We start from the raw sequence: 15,078 nt of genomic DNA, 5'->3' as shown, positions 1-15,078 counted from the left end.
CGTACAAAAGACCCTAACTATATACAATCTTCTTATTTTGAAAAGATTGTAGTTTTTTCCTTTTCGTAAAGTTGCTGCTCCCCAGACTTCACAGCCATATATCAGCACTAATCATCCATTTAGTAAAATATTGTTCTAGATCATTAAGGTGACTTTGCAATAGTGTTTCTAGCTATTATTACGTCATCATGTTGAGAGAACACAGCTGTATCAGCGAACATAGCTATGGAGGTCTGTGTGGACTGGACGATGTCGTGAAGATAGAAGTTGAACAAAATGGGAGAAAGGGCTGAACCTTGCGGTACTCCACATGGATTTGTCAAAGGGTTGAATTTTTGTTATTAATTCTGACTGAAAAAGTTCTACCATTGAGGAATGAGCTCAGAATATTGTATAGGTATTTTGGAGTGCCTGGTTTCTTTAGTTTATATAAGATACCTCGATGCCAGACCTTATCGAATGCTTGTTGGAAATCTAGGAACGCTACCAGGGTGTCTCTTTTTTTCGAATCCGCTAATTATAAATTCCGATAGTCTTGCCAGTTGGTGAGAAGTGGAATGACTGTATTGAAAACCGCATTGAAAATCAGGAATAATTTCGATGCTCAGAAAAAAAGAATTAAGATGTTTTTTATAACTGATTCCAGCAATTTTCCAAAAATTGGTAATAAACTGATAGGTCTATAGCTGCAGATTTGTTTAGCGTTCTTACCAGGATTGTGAATTATGAGTTCGGCTTTCTTCATGTATCCGGAAAGTATCCTGTACGAAGGCAACTGTTGAAAATTGAGGTGATAAAAACGACAGCTTTCCTGGTTAACACTTTGATTACTATGACTGGGATCAAATCATGGCCAGGACTTTTCTTTACCTCGAGCTTTTTAATCAGGTCCTGGATTTCTATTGGGGGACGTGATTAAGATAACGGATGGGAGATTTAGATACTTGTCAATTTCATCAATGACTAAATTCGGACTGATTTCGGAAGAAATTAGCGAACACTTCAGCTTTTTGGCGTCACTGGTGATGAATTCATCATTGTCTACTAGACTTGAAATTTTTTCACGTTTATCCAATAGACGTCGCGTAGACTTCCATAATGAATGATCCTTTGGGTCTAAATTTTCCACATATCTCTGGTATTTAGAATACACCCATTCTTCATCCAGATCCTTTTTAGTTTCATGTTCAAGGTGGTTCCATTTTATTTTTTTTTATAACAGGGTTTCTGATGCGCATCTACAGTCTACTTGCGGGATTTTTTTCTTAAATTTTTAGCAGTATTGATTTTGGGCAGCTGCCAGAAAATGTTTTTCCCCTTAAATGGAAAAGTCGTGCAGTTGCCTCGTGTAAACTGTTTGAGACCGATTCATTTAACGTCGTTATACTTTTATCTATTTCTTGAGCGGTAGGGAAATTTTTTTCCAGTTGTAATTTTTCATCGACAAGAATTTTGTACGTTTCTCAATCGATTACTCCATTAATGAGGGATTTTTTCAACGTTTCATTGTTTATCTCAGTTGAGAAATTAATTAATACAGGGATATGGTCCGAATTTAAAGCTGTAATCATTTGAGAAGAGAGAGGAAAATTAAAATTTTTTGTTAATACAATATCTAGAATATCAGATTTACAGCCTGGTCTGTAAAACGTAGGTTCATTTGGTGCGTGTATTTGGATATTGTGCCTTGAGCAAATATCAAGTAAAGTATTTCCTCTAGAATTTGATTTGCGGAATCTCCAGTAAATGTTTTTACAATTTATGTCACCTAAAACTAATGTATGGTTTCATGGTAGTAATAGTTTTAAAATTTCATCTTAAATTAGTTTTTTATTTGGAGGTTTATAAACTGCTGTGACAATGGTAGAAGGAGACGATTTTAAACGAGCCGAAACAACCTCCATATTAAATACGTTTGTAATGATATTATCAGTGAAATCATTATTATTTTTGATTATTAAGGCTACACCACCAGAGGGAGTCGAACGATCTCTGTCATTGCGTAAAATTTTGTAACCTGGGATCTTCAATTTGGTGTTTTGGGATAAATGTGTCTCAGTTACACAGTTATATCGATGAAATTTGATTCAAGGAAAATTTTGAATTCATTTTTTTGAGAAGATGTGCCATGAGCATTCCAGTTTAAAAAAAATAATTTTCTTAATTCCGTACCCATAGACGAAAAATGAATATTTGAACATTCGTTGAATAATATATGATAAGTATTAAAGCGCAGTTAGTCAGGAGAGAATTAGTAACTGTAAATAAACTGTTATTTATATTATGGTCCATTTGTAAAGAAATATGCTACTAACGTCTTGATTAACTGTGGACTGAGTTGTTGGTTCCGGTGGTTTTGATATTGGTCTAATAACATCAGCATAAGAGTTTTTGGAGTGATTTTCGAGGCTGGCCTACTTCAATTAGTCTCGGCTTTAATAAATGAATATTTGGTTCCGAAGGTGAGTTTATTTTATTTTAAAGGATTTGATAATATTTAGATCCCTTGTAATTAGCCGCATGAGCTAGTTCGCAATGAACAAAACATGAAGATAGTAAACTAATACTCACATCTTAGAAGTTTCGTAATCGCTTAAAAACTGTCGACCTGAAACAAAAAGCATACATATATTACTATAATAAATTGTTAATTATTTACCTCCAGACCTGGTGAACTTATGACAAACAAAATGCATTGTGTCATTCAATGTTAATTTAACACACTTTTAGACCTTACCATTTCAGATTTTCTTCAAATTTGGCACAGTGTTCTGCATACTTGGAAATGCGTGATTGTGATTTGGACTTGGTAAAATGTGATATACATTAATCAACAATTGTTCAATGAATGCAGTCTGGGGTGAAACTTAAGTAAGGAGATGCTTGTATTTATTACTGGTTTGGTAAGTTAATTGAGTTATAATTATAAATTTAAAAAATATATTCAAAACTATTGATAAATACGTAGTTTATATGGAAGAAAAATCCAAAAGGTTATATTATTGTTAGTATGTTATTTAATTTCGATTTAAGGGATTTATTTCTTCTTAATATGTTGATTTGAGGTACCTAGTGGATGACAAAAAATGACTAAGGATTGTTCTTCTATTTGCTCATTCTGTTCTGAGAACACCCCTCTTCCCCAACCCTAGTGGGAGTTCCTTTAGGTTGTATATTCCACGTTGCAGATAATAAACAAGTTGAAAGCCGAAGTGGAGACTATTTTGAAGATGGTCTCAGGCTTGGGTTTAAAAATCTCGTTTAGATTCAAAGCAATGGATGCTTGTTTTTTATGCTTATCCACTCGGCCAACGGAGAGAAGCACCTTAGTACCTTGCACTGATTTGAATTAATTTGAAGTCGTTCAGAGTTTGTGATCCCAGAACAACTATTTTCTATATTACTGTCCTTATCGAATTTAGAATATATTCAATAAAATATAATAATGCGCATAATAATATTATGGCAAGACGAAAACCATTTATAAAGCCTCGGTATGTCGTAACAAAACAATTGTTTAATATGTATTTGTAATGTATACATATCGTATTATGTTACATATTAAGTGCGCAGAGTATGCAATTCCGGCCCTACCTCGGGCAGTCTTACACACTAGCGGGTGCTCATCCGAATGGGAATTTTAACAATATAAAAAAAAGAAATAAATAATAAAATATTTATAGTTAAAATAGCAAATATACCATGCAATCTAGCATTTATGTTTTCTCATTTTCCCGCGCACTCAACCGCTCCAAAGACAATTGTGGCGACATTTTCATATTTTTTAAGCTTGACAAAGATCAAAAAAGAGGTACCGCGAAATTTACCTGTCCCAAAAAAGGTACATAGCTCGCAATGCTACACGACGGTTGATCAGCTTCACTGTCATTGCATTTGTTTCAGGAACACGTGACTTGGTATAAGGCGCAATCTTTCATTGATCATACTAGTAGTCACCCCAAGTTTTAAGAGGCTTTATTTAATTTCATCACAGCTGGTACATGATCAAGATCAGCTTCATTCGTTTCTCCACTAATGGGCAGTTAAGAACAATCCTATCACCAATTACGTTTAATTTATAATTAAATTATATATGGGTTCGACCTTTCGCTTTGAACAGGCCTGATGAAGCCCTGCAAAGTGGGGCGAATCGTCGGACATTAAATAGTTATAAACAATTTGTTCTTTTTTTGACCGCAACCCTGGCCATCTTCTTTTATTTAATTAACTATAACCACTTATTTTATTTGAATTTCAATACGTTACCTTGTTTTTTTATTAAGAATTATAGTTGACCGTATGTAATAGGTTTTAATATACTAAATTATAAGAAATTAAATGTACAGTTAACAAATAAATTACTTATTTATTACTTTTTAGAACCTTTCACTGGCACCCAAACTATTGTTCTATTATTTTATTCTTATCTATTTTTTTACATTCATTTTTCAATAAATAGATTTACATTCAAGTTAGTGAATGTACCTCTTGTTTAACCAAATATACCTCAATACCTAATATATACCTCTTGTTTAACCAAATATACCTCAATACCTAATATATACCTCTTGTTTAACCATGTAATCAATTCCTGCGCAGAAGAGATTGATCTGCACTGATAAGTGCATTGTCCAGTAATCAGTATCCAGAACGAACATTAGACTCACCATATTACTTCTGGTAAGGTATCAATTGTAGTGGAACTCTCAAATACTTTATGTAAGGATTTTAACTAGTTTGTTTTCCATCTCAGAACGCCGTACTTATTTCAATGCCACCTCTTTTTTAATATTAATTTCTTCTATTATCGTGACTATATACTGTCAGCGAACGTTGGTTAAAATACATTAAAGTTCTAACTGCCTTGTGGATATATTCTACATTTTTTTTATACACAGTAAACTTTTTTTTTAACTACCTTCATTCTAGGTTATATAATTTAATAATGTAATAACGTCTACGTCTCTAATAATACCAAACAATAAAATTGGTCAGATTAGTGAAAACAATTTTACTTTCATCTAATATAATGAATAAGTTTACAAGTTGTTATAAACTCGCACGAATTGAATTATTAACACCAATTATTTTCAAATTGAAGAAGATTGTTATTGTCAATGTTATCTTTCTTTATTAATGTTTATTATTTAATTTATTTTTCATGAAAAACTTAAATTAATTTCTTAGACCACTGTTCCAGTCGTTTCCAAGAAGGACCTCATTCGAAATCGGAAGCAATCTCTATGTAAATGAGTTAGCCTTTTCTTGCTCCAAGAAATTCATGAATAAAAATCTGGTTCTCCAAAGGGTTCTTCCATCATCCCTAGGTAAAGGCAAATATTGTTATTCTCATATCCAACAAACTGGAATAGGTTCATCTTCGATCGGAATATGTTATAAGAATATACACACCTTGGTTGGTTTTCAAATGATAAACTTTATGCATACATTTTAACCTATCCATCATTGTATTTTCTTTAATCTTTATTAATGGAACGGTATTATTCCCTGCATGTTTTATTGCTCATATTTATCATAGTTTGTTTTATCGCTCATGTCACAGTCATAACGCTCACTGTGAATGCAGTGTTAACATGCCGAAAAAATAGTGGAACATCCATTGAAAAAATCTTCTACAGATGACTCTTCTACAGATTTCACAGAAGAAAATTTTCATTAAGTAACGTCACCTGTATTATATAAAATTTAGCTAATCGAAAATAATTTTATTTCATTACAAAATCAGTTTGAAAAAATTTGCCCAAAAAAGAAATCATATTTTAATAGGCATTTTTTATTCCATACGAAGGACACAAATGTATGAAAATATTTTATAATAACATAGTTCATAAAACCAATAGACAGTGTGAATTCTTGCCGTCTAATCTAATTCCTATCGTTTCCTTATACACGAGTCAGATTGTAGTTAAAAACCATTATAAAACCAACGCTCTTCTTAATTCTATAGTCCTATCTAAGGAATATATATTTCCCAGTGAAAATAACTTTAGAGTTCTCTAAGATAAAACAAATCAAAACTGGAATAATTCAGGGCAATGAATTGGGTCCCCCACTATTCAACATACATTGCTTAGAGACCCGACAATACTCAGAAACCCTAATGGGAACATTTGCTGATGAATCGGCCATTCAAATATACTATTAGCTATTCTATTATCCAACACAGATGCCGTTTAGGCTCCTCATGCTATCCAAGAACATCTGGATGACGTTGCTTCCTAGTTCTAGAAAGTGGAAAATAAAGTTAAACGAATCGAACACATACAACTCTTGAGTTTTATTTACGAATGACAAGTCCTTAGGTGTTATTCAATAATATTCCAATACCAAATCATGACATTAACGTTTCTACTTGGACACAAAACGGACAAAGATACAACTCCTTTCTAGGCTACTGGGCAGTTACTTTTATGATAATTTTTCTCTTATTTTTCTTCCTGTTTCTATGCTGAGGCCGTTTTTCTTATCTGCACTTTTTTTTTTGCATAAAGACTTTAACCTTTAGAAATCTTACACCATTATGTTGAGGCCAGGATAGGATAGGAGAATAAGAGAACAATAAGGGACAATCCTTATGCAGAGCTGACAGATAAAATTAATCAATAGGCTTAAAGAAAATGTATAAACTAGCTCAAAAAAATATTGGGATAATGATATACGTGACACAAAGGACATATTAATAAAACAAAAATGAGAACCAGAGAATAATTTGCATATTCTGCAAAATTAAAACTTACAATGCATAATGTTATTCTAGCCTATGATTCATCCAGCAAATATAATACTTCAATTATAAACCAGGCCCCACAATAATGTGTTGAATCACTTTTTATAGATTTTGCCGTCTAAAAATAAAATAAATAAATTATTAAGTGTTCGGCAACTTGTGCCGTAAGCAATGTAACACACTAAACAGAATAAAATCATATAAAATAATAATAGTACATGACACAACTAAATATATTATAATAAGAGCAGAGAAGTTAATTATAAACCTGTATTCCTGGATACATTCAGGTTGTAGGAATTGTTATTATGTTTTTCCAAAAATTTAAAAATTCAATAAGGCACCCGGATTGTAATAACGGATTCACGATTTTTATACAAATATAATTGCATTAGTTATAATGAAAACAGATAATTTATTTATAATACAAATATACCACTTAATTATACAAAATACTACTACTTAATTAATTAATTTAAGGTAATAAAAGGCATTAAAAAAACAAACAAAAAATTGAAATAATCTATACCGGGAAAAAATTAAGGTAAATGATAAAAAAAAATATAATACAAATATAACTAACAACTATAATTAATTATTTCAATCAAGTTTTGGATATAATCCAGAGTTGTACCAGAAAATAAGAATATGGTAGTATCAGCCTCCACCTTACAAGCGTGGCAATCTCGTCGGGAAGATCTGACGTTCCTAAAGATGTAAACAACCATTAATTAATTCATCAAAGTAACGTAAATTAATAATTTACAAACAATTGATTTTATGCTGACTTCAATATGTAATATTAAGTCTATATAAATTAAATGTAATAACTTTCAAAATTAAAATATATATATATTCCTACCTCTTGAACTGCAAAGTTTCTACGTTCCCTGAACAATCTCCCAAAGAAGAATGAGTCTCTCACTGTGATCGGATTTTAAGTTCTGTGCACTTGGGGATAGGACAATTTAAAATCTCCTTCAGCACCTAGATAGTTATGCTAAGAGTATTAGTATCTCTGAAGTATAATTTTAATCACCAGGGATATAACAGTGTACAATTACGGCTAATACAAACAAACTTTCTATTATTAATTTTTTTTCCTCACTGCGTCTAAAATTGCATATTTGAGTTTGATGCGAACCTTAGACGAAGGTTAGATTTTATTTTCTTATATAAATATTTCTATCAATAAATAAATATATATATATATATATATATATATATATATATATATCAACTATATTTTCGATAATATAAGCAATTGTTATTGTCATGCTTAACGTTGGGTATGTCTCACCTTCCAACTGCTTTGTTGCTCCAGCTAGAGATTCCAGAAGTGCGACATCTAGAAGGTCTCTGTTTTCAGCAGACATTGTCATCATGGGAGCCGACGTGTGCCTTTCCAATTCTATGTTTATCTGAGCCTCGAAAATCTTTCGATCATATCGTAAGTCGAATTCCAGGCTTTGTATAAGCTTCAACATGCTGGAAGCCCTCAATATGTCAGAAGCTTGAACACTGCTTTCGAACCAAGATCAAGTTTCCCTACCTCCTCAATGAACTCTGGCACAACTTCAGTTGATCTGTTAACGAGCAAATTTAAAATGTGAGCAAAGCTAATAATATCTTTTTGATTTACAAATGCGATGTCCATGGCATCACCATTCAGTCAAACCTCTTTTTTTCGAACGGCTAGAAATCAACATTTTGTCTTGTAGCGGGAGGGAGCAAGCGGTTCAGTCACAAATCATCATAGGTCAGCACTTCGAGCCTCGCCGAAACTCTCAAATTAACAAATTGCTTTATTTTGTAAAGATATATTGTAATTTTTATATATTAATAATGTCCGTACCTAACACTTAACAATGTCAATAGAATTATTAATAAACGATATAAAAAAAAGCACGAACCTTTCTCAAGCAGACATGTACCGGCCGCTTCTCGGTCACAGCCGCATGGACTGGGCCTATAAATAAAGGGGCTCTAAATCCCTCTCTTTGTTGCCTCCACTCTTGTTCAGGGACCGTTGCTCTTTGTAATCTTCACGGCGCCGATTGTATCGATAGAATATAAGGAACCAGTGGTTCCAGCCTACGCTGATGACATAGGGGTCTACGCCTCCAGCGCCAATCCTAAACGGGCTCTCGCCCTTACCCCGGAAGCTTCTGCCACCATTGTGGACGCCCTGCTTCTGCACACCGTAGTTGACCAACAGGGCCGGAAAATCTCTAACTCTATCCCCTACCTTGGCGTGACACTAGACCGTCATCTCACTTTCTCTCATCACGCCAAGGAGAGACTTAAGATAGCCCGACTAAAATCCTATAGGCTGCAACATTTGCTCACATCTCCTCAACTCTCGTTACGCCTGAAACTCCAAATTTACAAATCAGTGATAAGACCCACATTGCCCCACGGTGCCCCACTCATGAGACACCTCTTCAAGACAACACTCACACGATTACAGGGCTTCCAACGATCTATACTCAGTAAGATAGTCCGGGGAACCAGGCTCCTGAGGGCCAATAACAGTGTCATCCTAGAAGAGATCCTACTCCCCTCTCTACCGGAGTATATAGGCCGACAACACATCAAGTTCTTGGATGGGTTGAAGGCCTGCTGTAACCCACTTTTTAGAGAAATCTCCCTTCCACCAAGAACTGGGAGGTGGCTGAGCACTGTTCCCCTAGTCGACGTCCTCGACGAGGGAAGGGCTTCAGACTCTTAAAGTCTGAAGTCTAAATTTTTGTCATTGTACCACCAGCGGAACGGCCCCTCCCCGCTCCAATAATCTACTGGCGTAAGCCAATCAAGCCTACATCCTTAATTGAGACTTTCTTCTACCTTATGGTGCTTAAAGGCAATCGAAGGTATCACAAAAGCCAGCTGTACTTATGGCACACCTCACCATATCTACACATAAGAAACTAATTTAAATTTTAGGAGGGTACGAAAGAAAAAAACAACTCGTTGATCTTTGATCCACCTCCTTCCCAGGCCTAATCCTAGCACTGGTGGCGTACGTACACTCTACTTGAGATAGAGAAGTTCATTGCCAATCTATTCTCACAAAAGTTGTTTTCTGTACCCATACCTAAGATGATGGCCTATCTCCTCTCCTTTTCTCCAGCAATCTTAGTCCGTCCGCTACATCTTGGCAACTAAAATTGTAACCTAATCCTTAACGGTTACACTGGTCCGTCCGCTTCATCTCGGCAACCAGTGTAATTTCTGGTCTCTCCCCGGCTATAGTCCGTCCGCTCCATCTCGGCAACTAGAGCTGCACCTAGCCTTATCAGCTTACTGGTCCGTCCGCTTCATCTCGGCAACTAGAGCTGCACCTAGCCTTATCAGCTTACTGGTCCGTCCGCTTCATCTCGGCAACTAGTAAGCTGGCTCCTATCTTGGCAGTTCTAGTCCGTCCGCTTCATCTCGACAACTAGAACTGTTACTCTACCTCAACCTCTCTCACCTAGACCTCCTTTATCTACGTCAGTGTCCAGGGCTCATTCCCTGGCACAGCCTTCCTTTCTTACCTATTATTGAATACGCCTTGTCGTGGGCCTTCTGTAAAGTGTATAATCAGGCTGAAAAACCGTCTAAGACCAGACAACCCCGACAGTCTAATACCATCATAAAAACGACTGCTCCAAAGAAAATAAATTACTTACACTACTAAGATAGTACATTAAATTAACTTTACTTTAAGAGTTAAGAGAAATTTGTACTTCGAATGGTTTTTACTAGATAGATTTTTGACTACTGATTTTTCAGTGAATATTTTAAGAAATTTAAAAAAAGCCATATCATGAGAACTTTTGAACGTACAGTGACCTTTAGGGGCTCATAGTTTATAGTAGATGTTCTATTACTTTTCGTAGTACTGTTGATAATTTTAAAGATATGGATCTCCGAAATAAAGATTTCTTTTTTTTAAAGTTTTGAAACAGTAGCCATTTTGTACTCCCCTACCTATACTTGGCAGACTCATCAATTTTGGCTAATTATTATACATAGTTTTCATTAAAGTAATAAAAAAATTTGTGTCAAATAACTGCCTTCATTCTCTTTTTGGGCTCAAATATTGATCATACACCTCATCTCTGCGAAGTGTAGGTTGCCGCATTTAGAGCAGTCGGTGATATGATTATTTGGATGCTCATCTCCATAGAATCAGAGTAAGAGATGATCCTCCTTGTCCATTATGTTTCGTTTCGGACATAATATTCAGTCACCTATATGAGTGTCCTCACCTGGCGGTCATAATATAAACTATCAAAGAGGACAATGGCAAATGGTCATTTCCAACACTTTTTTGGGCGGCCAGAAGTTTTATAGCGAATGGGATTCCCTTTGACCCTGTAAAGATAGCGGGATGGGGGGGGGGGTACCCACCGGAAGAAGAGGAAGCTGACCCAGACTGAGACTAGGAGGGCTGGACCAGGCTGGCAAACTGCAGAAGGCAACCGGACGGGTGCTGTCGACAAGGTGCAGCCCCATCAGTAAGCCGCTCAACGCGCTGGGCTGCACCACAGTTATAATTGTCCCCTATTATAATTAAAATGAACTACTCTTACATTATTATTGTATAATAAAAAAATAATAATTTTGTGAATAAAAAAAAAAAAAGGAGGGTGGTAATGAAATAGTGCTTTATGTACATTTGCATAACGGCTAGTCAAATTTAATTCAAACGAGGTTACGCAATCATATTCTACATTTTAATATCGAACAAATTGCACAATCAAGTAGTTATTACAGGATTTGTGTTTTATATTATACATTTTGAGTTTCTATTATAGAGCACTATTATGCACATTATTCGTTTTTACTTAACGTATTTTCGGTTTTTTTAATTCACAAATATCCGGTCTCTAGTCATCAGAGTTTTTTGGGATAATCGATTTCATTATGAATCTAGAGAAGGGAACATGACAAAGACGTTATACCAGTCGAGCGGTGGAAGATGGTTGACTCAACTGTCAAGAAACTTATGCCAAAATAGGACAAGAGTTGAGGCTATGCTTGTAATTGAGGTTGGCAAAGTAAACGCCATGGAACTTCACGTTACAACTCAGTAGGTTATTTCCTCCTCAAGTCAGTCCAATTTGAATAATCATGTCCTCTGCGTATTTGTTTTGTCTCAGGTCGCCCATTTACTATAGATACTTCATTCATAAGAATATTTTCCTGCTGGGCCATTTGAAAAACTGGTCTATTCACTTATTAGTGTAGTTTAAGAACACGAATGGTTTAATAAAATTTTGTAGAACTATTTCATATGCCCTTTTAAGTTTTAAAATATTAAAATATTATACAACAAATTCCTTAACTCACAATTATTCCTTCATTTGTTACTTCAGAAGTTCATTAAGATAATCGTAATTATACGTCACTAAATCATTTTTTGATTTATGCAATTATGTTGTATCATTCTTAATCAGATAACTGTCAGGTTATTAATATTACAAATTCACAATGAGGAGAAGTGATTGCAACCAAGTGTTATGGTAACCTTAATAGATGATAATAACAGATAATTATAAAAATGGCTGTTATCATTATCGGTGAATCACGGATTACTTTAAATGCTTCAACTTCACTGATATATTTGAATTCACCTTCTGTTCATGAATATAACATAAATCTTTAAACGACCTATGCTGTGTTTCATGCTTAATCAGATAGAATTATTCTATAGATGCAATTATACTAACTACAAAGTAGCAGCACTAATACTACGATGGGGAAGGATATTGCGGTATTGCAAAAAGTTGAAAAGTAAAAAACCTGGTGCGCTCCATGGATCACACACCTTTCACTTACCACAGTAACAAGTCGTTTTCCGTAGATTGGTGGGGTCTTACTGCCATTATTGTGATTTTTAAAAAAACATACAAAAAAAAACGGGAATCAGCTAGATGAACAACATAAATCAACAACATAAAAATCTAGCCATACCAATAGCTGAAGCTATGCGAGCAAGAATGCTGCCCCCACACTAACAGTAATGGTGAGATTGAAAAATGGTCTAACGTTTCCAAAAAAACGCATTCAAGTCACGCCAAGAGCCTTTCTTGTTACGTCGTAGAGTAAGTTCTGGTAAATTTGAAGTGCTACGCACACAGCAGATTACTGATAGTAATAAACCTACAGTGTCAGATATACTAACGCTAAAACCTATGCCCAAAAAGCCGCCACTTATCATTTCCTCAGCCGATTCGCAACCTTTCATTAAGGTAACCAAAAGGGACTTGTCTGAGCACTATAGACTATTTAGCCTCCTTTCACACATCAGCAAGGTGTTTGAACGGATGGTAAATCATCAACTCATGGAGCACTGTGATGCTGCAATTGTAATTCCACCAGAGCAAACAGTTTTCAGAAGGCTATTTCGTATGAACATCACTTGGCAAAACTCCAGGTGCACACCATCCAGCAGATGAAGAGGAACCGTGCGACGGCCTTTGTATCTTTATACTGAAGTTAGTCGTTCTACAGTGTTTTAGACCAGATTCTTCGCCAGTTGGAGGAGTTCCACTTCCCCGCTGCCCTATATCGACTGATTAGAAGCTATTTAAGTGGAAGGTCCATCGTCGTACGAGTTGGTTACCACCACCTGCGGAGTACCACTCTGTGCTGTAACCAAGATTCAGTGCTGGGACGCTTCCGTTTTGTGATCCTCACTACACCGACCGTGACGCTGGAGCATGGAGAAGCAGTGGTTGAAACCGATGCAGTTGATATAGGAATCTATGCCTCTCACCCCTACCACAGGGGGCATTAGACACCATCGTAGCTGCATTGAAGAAGATTGGCATCAGGGTGAAACTTTTTAAGACTGATAATATTGTCATGTCTTTCTAAAAAAGGCAAAAATAGGAGCGGAAGATTTCTAACACCATCCTCTACCTTGGATCGCCATATCACATTCTCTAATTTCAAGAAGAGGCTAAAGCTCGCCTGACTTACAACGCAAATTTATTGTGATAAATCGAAAATATTAGTTAATGTGCACAGAAAACTTAGAGAAGATAATATAAAAATAATATGAAAACAAATATTATATGTTGTCTCCCTGAGAATGAATAATATGGACACATTGCCAAAGTCAACAAAATATCAGTGACAATAAAACCGATTGTTTTGTTCCTTATAAAACACCAAAACTTTTTTTATACACAGCTAGTAATAGGGTAATATATACATAACACTGCTGTACAATTGTTTATATATAACCTCCTTATATCTAACCTTATGAAACATATGATATTTTAATTTTATAATATCTCCCCTCCTTAAAGAAAATCATGTAATAAATAAAACTAACACTCACACACTAATAATAAAAATGAAACCAATTCTCAAATTCTACATTATAATAAATTTTGACAGAAAAATAAACGAAAATTCAAACAATAATATTATATAAAGCTTCAACAAATACTACATTACAAAACAGTTTGGACAGAACAACTCCAACTGACACTCAAAAACTCGACTGATACTTTTTTTTTTTTTAGTTTCCACATTCTTCAACAAGTCTTCTTGGCGGTATAACAACACGCCCACATCTTGTTTTCTTCTGTAACAGCTCACCTGTTGGATCTGATATTGCAGGTGCTGGCTCCAAAAGGACTATGGCTACTATCTTGTTCCATAGTATTTAGGGCTTCCATGTCTTTAACTTGCCTTGGTGAAATATGAGCTTCATTTCGGGCCTAAACACCTCCTTGTTAATCCTGTACGATGTACGAGCTCGGGCCTCTTCCTTTGTCAGTTACTGTTTCAGGTACACAATACGATGATGGCCCTTTTCTAAACCATACACCTGTCCTTTAATTTTAATTCAATCTTCGATCAGTAGCTTCCTATCAGCCTCGAAAGTGATTCTAGGAACTAGTGATTGGAGAGTACAAGGCAAGGTTGTCCTCAGGTTCCTTCCCATTAAATTTGAAGATCGAGAATGAATTTTGCGGTGTATTCCTGAAATTTAATAGAGCCAAATAATAGGAAAAGAGCCGGTAGGAAAAAAAAGCAGTTATCTCACTCCAATTTCCGAATTCATTAATGTAAACTACTTATGGTGAGGAGTCAAAATTGATGAGTCTTCCAGACCAGTTCAGGGGAGTATAAAAATGGCGGCCGTTACAAAAAGTAACAAAAACTCAAAAAATGCAGTTATTTCATACCTCTTAGTTCTTTGATTCATATGAAACTAGAGTTCATACTGACACAAAAGAAACCTGTCTGCCAAGCTAGTGCTGTGCTGCACGTTCTGCAGATTCGTTCCAAAATTCAACTCTAAAAACTCAAAAATGCAGTTA

General features: G+C 35.3%; 1 long non-coding RNA gene across 1 annotated transcript in view; it reads right to left on the bottom strand.

Moving 5' to 3' along the window:
• The window catches only part of LOC106677186 (uncharacterized), a 206,850-nt gene that overhangs the window by 718 nt on the left and 191,054 nt on the right, over window positions 1–15,078 (bottom strand). Inside the window, exon 2 of the long non-coding RNA XR_001342558.2 lies at window positions 2,572–2,608. This is a non-coding gene — a long non-coding RNA (uncharacterized lncRNA). The remainder of the gene's footprint in view (window positions 1–2,571; window positions 2,609–15,078) is intronic.

Source organism: Halyomorpha halys, unplaced genomic scaffold, assembly GCF_000696795.3.
Source record: "Halyomorpha halys isolate HHAL.00 unplaced genomic scaffold, Hhal_1.1 Scaffold90.1, whole genome shotgun sequence".
Taxonomy (NCBI): Eukaryota; Metazoa; Arthropoda; class Insecta; order Hemiptera; family Pentatomidae; genus Halyomorpha; species Halyomorpha halys.
Note: the sequence above shows the minus strand (reverse complement) of the source record. Positions and strands in the feature narration are given on the sequence as shown.